Consider the following 10,093-nt stretch of genomic DNA (forward strand, 5'->3'; position numbering starts at 1 on the left):
AAAGAAACTACATATGGAAGAGAACCCTGATAACTCCGGTACAAGCAGTCAATGTGGAAATGGCAGCACTGTCCCTCCTCCTGCTCTTCCTACGAGCTCTTCGCCAGCCATGTGAAGAGGCAAAACCAAGGATGATGGAATCAGATCTGACAAGAAATTCACCCCCCACTACCCAAAACGATCAAGAAATCTATTTGAAATACAGATTCACATCCACTAGCATGGATGATGAACCTCGTCCTAAGCACACGTTGTGCCTTGAGACAGGAGCTAAGGACTGCATGAAGTCACCACCACGAGCAGACGTTCAAACCTGAAGCATCCACAACACCCAGGCAAACCTCCACTATTTTGTCAGCAATGCTTCAAGTCACACGAAACTCAGTGCAGGACTTTACAAAATGTCACCAAAATTAATGACAGCAGCCTCTTTGCAGATTGCTTACTCAAAAGCAAAAACCAAAAAGCTATGTACCCTTGGGGAAACCCTTGTCCTTCTGTGCAGCTGGTGTATTCCCAGGGCTCTTCCTCAAGGCAGGAGAAATGACCATGCATTTGGAAGTCCACACAAACTCAGAAGCACATTTAGTCCTCTGGCAGTCATTACCGATGGGCCAGAAGTCCTCTCACCCCTCCCCAGAACTGCCCCTTAGTCATCTGGCAGTCATTCTCCATGGACCGCAAGTCCTCCATACCTACCTACCTGGCAACCTACCTACCGACTTGCCAGAAATGAGTCAGAGCACACCAGAGGTGACACTGCCTGACATGAAGTAGACATATTAGACCAGAAATGATGGTTTCAAGACAGAAAACACAACACAGTCCACCGTAACAGCAAAAAAACAACCAGAAGAAACATCGCACACAAACCAAAGGCCCCATTCCAAACCCTAAAATCGCAAACAAACTGAAAAAAAAGGACTCTCCACAAAAAAAGACCACACAGAACACAAGGTAAGGTAAAAAAAACCTAACCCCAGGAACCAGGGACAACAAACCCAGATTCTCTCCTAACAGTAACACGCTTTAATTGTAACTTGCTTAAACTCTAGCATAACCCTGTCGCCCCATAACCCTAGCACACTGTAGCCCTAAGATATCAGAAAGCGGAACACAAACTCCCTGGAGATCTCTGCCAGGGCCTTCAGGTGGCCCCGGATCTCAGACATCATAACTCTGAAGTGGGAGTGAGATGGAGCCACCAGATGTCACCAGCATCCATCTTCACACACTGAAAAAGTGCCCAGGTTAAATGCTCCTGGGGAGAAAGGCTGAGGCACTCGGAGACTTTGAACCAGCCATCCATGACCACAGGGCTTCAGCTCATTGTTTCTGTGCCACAGCCACCAGGCAGATGACCCCATCCTACCTGCAAGACCCCTTGAGGCAGCCGTACTCAGCGCTGGGTGGCTGGATACAGCCTTTGCTCTATCGGGAGGTGCTTCTTGGGAGCAGGATCTCTCACGGGGTCACTGGGAAACCCTCCTCAGGCCTGGAGGCCTGAGAAACATCTCTGTGCTGCTCCATATCTCACCAAAACCAGGGGCAGAGGAAGGCTGTTCTGGTGGCCTCCAAGAGAACCAGCTCACCTGGGCTGCTCTGTGGCCACCGGCTGCCTTGGCTGTCAGGCGGGTCTCAGTATTGCTCTGCGATCAGCTGTCACCTCCCTGCAGGACGCTCTCCAGCACATGGTACATCTCCACTTGCTCACCCTGGGGACAAAGATCAAAAAAGAGTGTGGTGGTACATCTCCCCCCGCCGTTTTTCTGTTGTTTTTCCCCTTTACTTCGGCTGCTTTACAATCTCAGGAATTCCAGGCCACAGCTTTTGTGTAGCGAGTTGGTCAGTTAAGCGCCCCTTAATTGTACCAGAAACTCCTACATGGCTGGAGCAGAGAGCGGCTCTGTCCTTATCAAGATTCGTATTATGGCTAACGAGGAGAATGAGAACAAACAGCTACCGCAGACAGCCTTGAAACAGAGTGGTATCATCGCTGCTAGAATTCCAGCAACAAGCCGACCCGAATTGTGGCTCGGATGGAAATTTACTGGTGATTAAAGTCAATCATCTCACAATCCTATAAACGGCAGTCCTAAGTGAGGCCCTTTGAGCTCTCCTGGACCGCTGCAGGCCGCACCAGCATCTCCCTCCGATCAAAATGTCTCTGAGAGTCAGCAAAAACTAGCAGACTCCGAAAGTCTGCTGCTACCAGAACTCCATTGCCAGAGATCGACAATGGAGCCTGGGCTGCTGATATTCTTCACTCCTTGAGACTCTACTCTCACCCGTTGAGAAATGCCAAGGCATTAGACGTGAGTATTTCACTAAACTCGAGGGGAATTTTTAACAGGTATACTATTTTAACAGGTATACTATTTTCATACATGCATTTATAGTTGTAAGTGTGCACGCATGAATCAATTTAAGTAGTTTTATAGATGTATGATTTAATTTTAAAAGGAGTTTTATATTGCTGTACTATTCTTATAGCATTACTCTCCTAAACTGTTGACCAAGTCTGAGACTAAGAGTGGGCCCAGCCGCACCTGGGCTCCTCTCTGAGAAGGAGTTTAGAAAGCAAGGGGGTCTAGTCTAAACCTCGTGACTCAACGGGAGCCCCCCCCCCCTTGCTTTTATTCCATATATACACAATGCTTTTATGAATTGTTTTAACTTGTTGTGATTTAATTCTCTTTTATGTGCTTCTATGTAGTAATAGAGTGAACCTTGCCATCTTCGAATCTGTAACTAAGTCACTGTTTTGATCAATTTTGTCTAATCACTTTGTTAATCATTGATGATTGAGTGCTATTGAAAATATTATAATCAAATTCTGCAATTCGCTACAAGTAAATTCTAACTTTTACTAAATCAAACTGTGTAAAGTCACTCATTCATAGTGAATCGATATAATCAGCAGGATTCACAAACCTGCATTCGTGACAGAGAGCGATGGCGTTTGCTTTGTCCCCGTTCCCAGGGTGCCACAAGAGACCTGCCACCCCCAAATCACACGCTGGGTGCTGTGGACACAACGTTGGTACAAGCTGCAGACGTGGGTCAGGACGGCTGTGGGGAGCAGGCAAGGCATTCTGCGGTGTCCCCGGTCCTGGCAGAAAGCAGAGCTGGAGAGAACAGCGGGGGAAGCCCAGGGCGGACGGCGCTGGGGCCCAGCAGGGTGCAGCACCCACAGAAATGCCCGGCTCCTTGAGCCTTGGCCCCGGGGCTGCAGCACGGGGACAGCACCGGCTGCGACTTTGCTGGGAAAAGCCAGGCAGGGGGGACCCTCACACCCCACACGGGTACCCAGACCTGGGATTTGACAACCGGTCCCTCTGCCCATCGCTGCCATGGCATCCAGAAAGCAGCGCCGCTGGCCCTGGCATGGTCCGGAGCCATCTCCTGATGGATGAGTCTTTAATCAGCAGGTCTAAAGAGAGGAGAAATTGTCCCCCATTAACCCGTGCTCAAGGTTTTGCAGGCAGGAGGGTTTTTTGAGCTGCCTGGTGGTGCTGCTCCTGGGGAGCGCTCAAGAAACAAGGCGGCTGCCTGTACCTGCAGGCAGGCGGTGGAGCGTGCACAGCGGGAGCGAGCGGTGGTTTGCGCGGCTGTTGAATGGATTCAGGCTTGAAATGTGTCCAGCCTGGTATGCCTGGTTCCTTTTTCCTTGCAAGTTGAATTTAGAGCCTAAATAGTATTATTTTAAAAGCAAAACCAACAAGCAAACCAACAAAAAACCCAAAGCTGGGTGACTGTTTTCCTCCCAGCTGGGCTTTTCTCCCCACTCCTGGCCACTCTGCAAGGTGATGCCAATTATTAGGATGCAGGATTAGGCCCAAGGGCAGGGCTTTTGCAGGCAGCACATTCCTTGAGGCCCCCAGTAATGCAGTTCTTGGGGACTGCTCAAGAAATGGGGACAGTTGCCCATCATTGCTCTTTTGTGTCCCTCCCCATTGCTCTCTGTCCGTCTCCCTGCCCCCATTTTTTAATTCCTCCCTCTCTGTCTTTAGCCCATTGCTATTTTTTTCTTTCTTTTTCTTTCTCTGTCTGACTCCCTGTCTGTATTTTCTAATTCCTCCTTCTCTGTCCTGTTGCTATTTTCTTCTTTCTCTACATCTCTCTCATCTTTTCTATTGCCCTCTCCTGCTTCCTGGCTTTATTCTTCCTCTCTGTCCTGCAGCCTGTCCCCTCTTTCCTGCCTCTCTCCCCTGCTCAGCTGCCTCTGCTTCTCCCTTCTCTCTGGGCCTCCACCCTGCTCACCAGCCCGTTTTGCTCCTCCTCCACCTCCATCCTGGAGGCCATTGCTCTACTGTCCTTCTCCACCTGCTTATCCTGATCCGCATCCCTCTGGCTCTCAGTCTCTCTGGATTGTTTCCCATCCTTCCCTTGCTCTCTGTCCAGCGCTCTCTCCCCTTCCTTTTCCCTCGCACCCTTTCCCCTTTCTCCCGCTGTCCTGATCCCTGTTCCGTTTCTCTCTCTCTCTGCTCTCCTGCTGCCTTTTCTCTCTCTCTGCTGCCCCACCCTGCTCCCTCACCCTGCCTGTGTCTGTGCACCCCTCTGTCCTCCTTCCTGCCCTTCTCCTTCTCTCTCTCCCTGTCCTGCTGCTTAGCGCTGTTTTCTTTCCTGCACCTCTCCAGCCCCTTGCCCTCCATCTCTTTCCCGCTCTACCCCTGTGCCAGCTCCTCACCAGTATTTTTCCTTCCTCCACTCCCTGCTCAGCTCCTCCCCTGTTCTCCTCGTCCCTCTGTCCGTCTCCCGTCCCTCTCTCCTCCCATCCCTCTCCGGCCACCCCACCACCCTGCCCCACCCCTCTCTGCTGCTCTCTCCCTCTCTCCTCCTCCTCCTCCCGGCTCCACCGGGACTCCAGGGCCGGGCCCGGGGCAGCCCCGGGGAGGCGGCAATGGGGCCTTGGGGGGAGCGGGGCCGGCCCCAGGGACGGTGTCCCCGCAGGGTCAAACAGCAGGACAGAGCGCCCGCAGTACGCCGGGAGCTGTAGTCCTGGGGCATGGGGCTGCTGAGCGGCCATGTTGGTTCCCAGGGCACGCCGGGAGCTGTAGTCCTAGGGCATGGGGCTACTGGGAGGCCATGTTGGTTCCCAGGGCACGCCGGGAGCTGTAGTCCTGGGGCACGGGGCTGCTGAGCGGCCATGTTGGTTCCCAGGGCACGCCGGGAGCTGTAGTCCTGGGGCACGGGGCTACTGGGAGGCCATGTTGGTTCCCAGGGCACGCCGGGAGCTGTAGTCCTGGGGCACGGGGCTGGCAGGCAGCCATGTCGGTCTCTGGAATGGCAGCAACCAAGCGAGTTGAAAGAGCATGGGACGGCTCTGCTGGGGATGCTGACATGCCCTGAGTGCTGCAGATCATTGATAAAGATATTAAATAAAATACTACATAATAAATATTAAAAGATATAATATTATAAATATAAATATATAAATATAAATATATAAAAATAAATATTAAATATTATATATTAAAAGATATCCAGATCATTGATAAAGATATTAAACAAGGCTGGCCCCAAAACAGAGCCCTGGGGAACACCGCTCGTGACCGGCTGCCAACTGGACTTAGCTCCATTCACCACTACTCTCTGGGCTCGGCCACCCAACCAGTTTTTAACCCAGCGAAGACTATGCCCGTCGAAGTCATGAGCTGCCAGCTTCCCAAGGAGAATACTATGGGAGACTGTGTCGAAGGCTTTGCTAAAGTCCAGGTAAATGACATCCACAGCCTTTCCCTCATCCACTAGGCAGGTCAACAGGTCATAGAAGGAGATCAGGTTGGTCAAGCACGACCTGCCTTTCATAAACCCATGCTGGCTGGGCCCGATCCCCTGGTTGACCTGCACATGGCTGTTGAGCTCACTCAATATGAAATGCTCCATAATCTTTCCTGGCACTGAGGTCAGGCTGACAGGCCTGTAGTTTCCCGGGTCCTCCTTCTGGCCCTTCTTGTAGATGGGCGTCACATTGGCAAGCCTCCAGTCATCAGGGACCTTTCCCTGTTAACCAGGACTGCTGATAGATGATGGAGAGTGGCTTGGTAAGCTCCTCTGCCAGCTCCCTCAGTACTCTCGGGTGAATCCCATCCAGCCCCATAGACCTGTGAGCATCCAGGTGGTGTAGCAGGTCGTTAACTGCTTCCTCCTGGATTATGGGGGCTTCATTCTGCTCTCCATCCCTGTCTTCCAGCTCAGGGGGCTGAATGCCCTGGGGATAACTGGTCTGGCTATTAAAGACAGAGGCAAAGAAGGCATGAAGTACCTCAGCCTTTTCCTCATACTTGGTGGCAATGCTCCCCCCTGCATCCAATAAAGGATGGAGATTCTCCTTGGCTCGCTTTTTGTTGTTAATGTATTTGTAGAAACATTTTTTATTATCTCTTACAACAGTGGCCAGATTGAGTTCTAGCTGGGCTTTTGCGTTTCTAATTTCCTCTCTGCATGACCTAACGAGATCCCTGTATTCTTCTTGAGTTCCCTGCCCCTTCTTCCAAAGGTGGTAAACTCTCCTTTTTTCCCTGAGTCCCAGCAAAAGCTCCCTGTTCAGCCAGGCTGGTCATGTTCCCTGATGGTTCGTCTTACGGCACATGGGGACAGCCTGCTCCTGCACCTTTAAGACTTCCTTGTTGAAGAACCCCCAGCCTTCCTGGACCCCTTTGCCCTTCAGGACTGCCTCCCAAGGGACTTTCCCAACCAGCGTCCCGAACAGGCCAAAGTCTGCCCTCTGGAAGTCCATGGTAGTGGTTTTGCTGGCCTCCTCCTTGCTTTGCCAAGAATCAAAAACTCTATCATATCATATTATGGTCACTAAGCCCAAGATGGCCTCCAACCGCGACATCTCCCATGAGTCCTTCTCTGTTTGTAAACAGCAGGTCAAGCGAGGCACCACCCCTGGTAGGCTCACTTACCAGCTATGTCAGGAAGTTATCTTCCACGCACTCCAGGAACCTCCAAGACTGTTTGCTGTGTTGTATTTCCAGCAGATGTCTGGCAAGTTGAAGTCCCCCACAAGAACAAGGGCTAGCGATTGTGAGACTTCTGCCATCTGCTTATAGAATGCTTCATCTATCTCTACACCCTGGTTGGGTAGTCTATAACAGACTCCCAGCACGACGTCTGCCTTGTTGGCCTTCCCCAAGGATGAGGGCATCCTTACCCATAAGCACTCAACCTTATCATCACAATTGTTAAGCTCTATACAATTGAAACACTCCCTAACATACAGAGCCACCCCACTGCCTCTCCTTCCTTGCCTCTATCTCTTCTGAAGAGCTTATAGCCATCCAGTGCAGCACTCCAGTCATGAGAGTCGTCCCACCACGTTTCTGTGATGGCGACTATGTCATAGCCATCCTGCTGCACAAGGGCTTCCAGCTCCTCCTGCTTGTTGCCCATGCTGCATGCATTGGTGTAGATGCACTTGAGATGGGCTATTGATTTCACCCCCAATGTTGCCATGCCACCCTTGGGCTCCTCTCTAGCGAGCCTCCTTATATCCCCTTCCCCCTTCGAACCTAGTTTAAAGACCTCTCGATGAGCCCTGCCAACTCATGAGCGAGGATCCTTTTCCCTGTTGGAGATAGCTGAACTCCATCTGCCTCCAGCAGGCCTGGTGCTGTGTAAACCTCCCCATGATCGAAAAAAACAAAATTCCACCGATGGTACCAGCCTCTGAGCCACCTGTTAATCAGCTGAGCTTTCCTATTCCTTTCAGTATTCTTCCCTGCCGCTGACAGGATTGAGGAAAACACTACCTGTGCTCCCTCCCGATCCTTCAACCAATTGTCCCAGTGCCCTGAAGTCCCTTTTGATCGCTTTTGGACTTCTCTCTGCAACCTCATCACTGCCAACCTGCATAACGAACAGCAGGTAAGAATCAGAGGGCTGTACCCGATCGGGGAGTTTCTTAGTAACGTCTCTAACGTGGGCCCCAGGGAGGCAGCAGACTTTCCTGGGGGATGGGTCTGGTCGGAATATTGGGCCCCCTGTTCCCCACAGGAGGGAATCGCCTATGACAGTTACCCTCCTTTTTTTCTTAACAGAAGCAGTCATAATGCGTGGGGCTGACTCACTTGCCCTAGGCAACCCCCTGGATGGACCGTCACCTACATCCTCATTTGCCTGGCCCTCAAAGTACCAGAGCCCCACATTTGTTGTGTAAGGGCAACTGGGAAGGTAAGGGAGGCCGGGAGGGGATTCGCCTGCTGTCCCGAGCAGGGACCTGTTTCCATTCCCCCCCTGTCTCTGAGGTCCCCTCCTTCTGCTTCCTGGCAAGAGGGTAGGGGAGCCTCTGCTCCTTGTGGAGCCTCCGTCTGCTGCCTTGGCACCAGGGATGGTAGGGTGTGGCTCCACCAATCTATCTCCCTCTCACACTCCCTGATACTCCTCAGCCTTTCCACTCTCTTTCAGCTCTGCCACCAGGCTGAGCAGATCATTCACTTGGTCACACTGAAATCAGCTGTTGTCTGTGCTGCCCTCTGGTATGAGTGACAGGCTCAGGCACTCCCTGAAGCCAGAGACCTGGACGGCTGTATGTTTGTGCAGGAGCTCCGTCTAGGTCGCCGCATTCCTTGTGGCGATGGCTTTTGGGTGAGTGGAAACCATAGCTGCTAGGTCCTCTCCTGAGAGGGCGATGACCACTAGTTGAGTTTCCCTTTAGAGCCAGGAGGGGACTGTGCCCTGCCCGCATGCCCCGCCTGTGCAAAGTGCCACACAAACTGCCGTGCCACACCCTGTTTGCCTGTCCTGTTCACTGTGCTCCTGGTTCCTCGTGCTCCCTGAGGGCTGCTTTTGTACGTGAGGGGGTTAGGCCACCATCGCTCTTGTCCCTGCCCATGCTGAGTCAGAGCTGCCTCTTGTCAGGAGCTCACTCTTTCCCGCTTGGGGTGGGGGGGCTGGGGTACCCTCCCTCCCTGCACTTTTGCCCTGCACTTTTGCCACCGATTTGCCACTTTAGGAAGGGTACCCCATCGCGATCCTCCGCTCCGGAGCCCTTTGCCTTGCTGGGTGTCAAGGGTGTCTCTGCAGCTATCAGGGCAGAAGCATGCAGATGGCTTCTGCAGCTTTTTGTCATGTCATAGTGTTGCCTTTAAGTAGTAGATTTTGGTAGCAGATTTTGTTATACTAATGAAATACGATCCTATGCCTTTAAGTAGTAGATCTTGTTATACTAATGAAATATAGTCCTTGAGTAGCAGTGAAGTAATGCATATTTTGCTACATTGATAAAATGTAAAAAGGAAGGGAGGATGGCTAAGCGGATGGTTGCTGACCTTCAAAGATAAGGGGATGGCAGAACAAAAGGGGCATGCACATAATAGAAAAAACTGGGTAAGAGGTAATTCGGGCAGGGGGAGATCGTGACCACCGACCCAATTAGGGACTGAAGCAAGTACCCCCCTGACTCCTCCTGCACAAGCGCAGTGAATTAAAAAGACACTATAGCTTTAAAGACTATGCGAGTAAACTGGTAACCAATGAAGATGAGCACACGAAGACAGGTTAATGATTATGTATTAGAAAGGTGTGGAGATTGTATATTCAATGTGTAAATAAGGGAATAGAATCCCTAAACCACAACATTGGGTCAGACACCCACTATACCTGTCACCTTTATCTGTCCTCTTTTTAATCTTTACCCATAAGGTCTCGATTGGCTCCTCATCCATCCCCAGGCAGACCTCCATGCACTCCAGATGCTCTCTCACATACAGGCCAACTCCCCCTCCTCGTCTTCCCAACCTCTCCTTCCTAAAAAGCCTGCATCCCTCCATTGTGACACTCCAGTCATGGGAGCCATCCCACCACGTCTCTGTGATCCCAGCAAGACCATAGCCCTGCAGCTGCACAGAGATGTCTAACTCTTCATGTTTATCCCTCATGCTGCGTGCACTTGTACAGGCATTTTAGAGAGGCTTGTCTGCATGCTCGGTTCTCAGAGAGGGTTTGGGGGCTTTCTCCATAGTGGTGTCTTGTAGGCACTTCCTTGTTTTATGTGCAGGTGCTGGAGGTGACCCTACTTTAGCCTCTTTTGTTGATGTGCTGATCCCTTCCTGTCACATCACCCCCTGCTCTTTGCTCAGCGATC

Source organism: Pelecanus crispus, chromosome 22 (assembly GCF_030463565.1).
Source record: "Pelecanus crispus isolate bPelCri1 chromosome 22, bPelCri1.pri, whole genome shotgun sequence".
NCBI lineage: Eukaryota > Metazoa > Chordata > Aves > Pelecaniformes > Pelecanidae > Pelecanus > Pelecanus crispus.